Raw genomic sequence first — 3,292 nt, forward strand, 5'->3', positions numbered from 1 at the left:
TTTTTTTTTTTTTTTTTTTTTCTGCTGTTGAACTGAATCATCGTAAACTTAGGAAAGAGTAAATAAAAAATAAAAACTTGTAAACTATCGCTCGCATTCTTCTTTACAAACATATTTACTTTCCAATCATCATCACTATCATCATCATCATCATCATCATTCCAGCACCATCACAACCAACATTACCCCCTCAACACCACCACAATCACCACCACCACCACCACCATCATCATCATCACCACCACAATAACTATTATCATCATTATCATCAATAATTGCAATCGTCTTTATCCAATCACAATCATTTTTCAGCCAACAGAGGAAACACAAACACACACACACACACACACACACACACACACACACACACACACACACACACACACACACACCTTTCCCTGAGGCGGCTGCGGTCGACTGCGATGTGACTGGCCGAGAGAGAGAGAGAGAGAGAGAGAGAGAGAGAGAGAGAGAGAGAGAGAGAGAGAGAGAGAGAGAGAGAGAGAGAGAGAGAGAGAGAGCCCGGCTGACAGGAGCAGGGGGAGAGTGGGGGGGGACGGCGCTCTTCACCTTAACACACACTCCGCAGCTCTAACGCAATCAAGTCCTCATCGTGTCATTCCGCGGTAATTCACGAGTGTACATAGAGGCCGAGGCGTGAACGAGGCGATCTTGTGGTGGTGGTGGTGGTGGTGTTGGTGGCGGTGGTGGTGGTGGTGGTGGTGGTAATGCTTACTCACTAGGTTTAATGTATATTTTATTGGTCTGTTTACATATTTCTTTTCTTTATTTTGTACTCACTTCTTCGCTTGTATCTATATTTGTCTTTGTATTTACTTATTTGTTTATCTATCTTTCTATCTCACTGCCTGTCTATCTGTGTTACTGTCAATCCATCTACTTGTGTATTTATTATCTGTCTTTTTTTGTTTCTGTATCAGAGGGGCGCTGGCCGTTCAAAAAAGGCCCAGTTAGAGTGAGTACCAGTCCCTAAGGAGAGATCAAGAAGGATCACTCAAAATTGGAGGGTAAGTGTCTTAGAAACTCTATTTATCTTTAAATCTATCTACCTGTCTATCTCTTTATTCATCTGTGTATTTATCTATTTATGTATTTATTCATTCACGGACATATTCATCATTCTACTTATTTACTGTTTCAATTGTATTTTTTCCGTCATTATCTATTTGCATTCCTTCGCATATTTTTTTCCTTCATTGGTCTTTTCAATAATTAGTTTGTCTGACCAGAGGGTAGCGGCAGGTCATGCTAAGATGGAAGAAGTGGAGACTGTGCAAAAACAACATCATATGCAACCCTGGCTCTGTGTCTCTTTCCCCTTCCTATTCAACCTATATTAACATTTTCAAAACAGCCCTATCGATTTGAATTTTTCCTGTATATATTTTTGGGGTCAGAAAGCACAATTTACAAAGCCTTTTTCTCGGATTTTTCGTGTCCTTGTCCTCTTTCAGGCGTAGAAAAATAATAAAATATGTAGAACAATCAGAAATCACTGTCTTTTCCTCTAAGAAACTGCCGTGACTGAGGATCGAACTCGCAACCTTCCGTCTACGAACTGAGTAACCGAGTACTTTACCACTGAGCCACACGGTAAGGAAGGAAGGAAGGCGCTTGTTTGCTTGCTTGGGGAGGGGGAAAAATTACATCGTTGCAAACCTCACCAACTGTTTCATTAATATCTAAACTAAAAAAAAGATAATAATAATAATAATAATAATAAAGAGACGTAGAAGTAGAGGAGTTAAGAGAGTCAAGGAAGCATTACTAATTTCACCAGAAGTATAAAGGACTCAGTGACTTCTAACCTTCAAGGGGTATTAAGCAGTTTTTGTTCTCACTTTATTATATTTCCTTGTAGATACCCAAGCCTGAACCTGACTCCGTCTTACTTAAGTTACGAAAGTGGATGAAAAAAAATATAGGGAAAGAAGAGAATACCAAATGTCGGGTAATTGTAAAATAAAGATGAAAGAGAAATGAGTAAAAATATAAAGGGAAATGAGATGAAAATGGAGGAAAAGAAGAAAATATAGAATGTCAGTTAATCATAATATAAAGAGAAAAGTTACATGAAAGAAAATTAGTAAAATTATAATGCAAATGAGATGAAAAAAGAGGAAAAAGACTATCAGAAATCAATTAATCGTAAAATCAAAGAGGAAGAGAATAAATGGAGGAAAAGTGAGTAAAATTATAAGCAAAAGAAGATGACAAAAGAGGAAAAGAAGTGAGAATATCAAATGTCAGTTAATCGTAAAATCAAAGAGGAAGAGAATCAATGGAGAAAAAAAAAGAAAGAAATTATAAGTTAGCAAAAAAGAGTGATGGAGTAATTGAAGTAATTTATGACCTGCAGTTTCAATGTTCCTCGGTAAAAGTCCACCAGATTTTTAATGTGACAAGGAAATCAGCGAAGGGAAAAACAAATACACAAACAAAAGAAAATAAATAGATATATAAATAAATACAGGATATAAAAAGATCATATGTCATCCCCCTCCCCCCCAAAAAAATAGGAATAGAAGTAGTAGTAGGAGGGGCAGGAGAAGAAGAAAAGGAAGAGGAGGAGAAAGAGAAGGAGGAGCTACCCAAATAATACGTGCTAATGTAGACGGTATTACTTGTCATTCCGTCGTCTTACCTTTCACCAGCCTTTTTTTTTTTTTTTTATTTGGGAGTGACACTGGCCAAGGGCAACAAAAATCCAATAAAAAAAAAAAGCCCACTGAGATGCCAGTCCCAGACAAGAGTCCAAAGCGGTAGTCAAAATTTGAAGGATAAGTGTCTTGAAACCTCCCTCTTGAAGGAATTCAAGTCATAGGAAGGTGGAAATACAGAAGCAGACAAGGAGTTCCAGAGCTTACCTGAGAAAGGGATGAATGATCGAGTAATACTGGTTAACTCTTGCAACAGAGAAGTGGACAGAAAGGGGTGAGAGAAAGAAGAAAGTCTTGTGCAGTGAGGCCGCAGGAGGAGGGGAGGCATGCAGTTAGCAGGATCAGAAGAGCAGTTAGCACGAAAATAGCGGTAGAAGACAGCTAGAGATGCAACATTGCGGCCATGAAAGAGAGGCTGAAGACAATCAGTTACAGGAGAGGAGTTGATGAGATGGAAAGCTTTTGATTCCACCCTGTCTAGAAGAGAGGTATGAGTGGAACCCCCCCAGACATGTGAAGTATACTCCATACATGGACGGATAAGGCCCTTGTACAGAGGCTGTAGTGGAAATTATTACGGCTCTCAGAGGTGTCTTCTTGATTCTAGTGAT

This window comes from Scylla paramamosain, chromosome 25 (genome assembly GCF_035594125.1).
Source record: "Scylla paramamosain isolate STU-SP2022 chromosome 25, ASM3559412v1, whole genome shotgun sequence".
In the NCBI taxonomy this organism is placed as follows: Eukaryota; Metazoa; Arthropoda; class Malacostraca; order Decapoda; family Portunidae; genus Scylla; species Scylla paramamosain.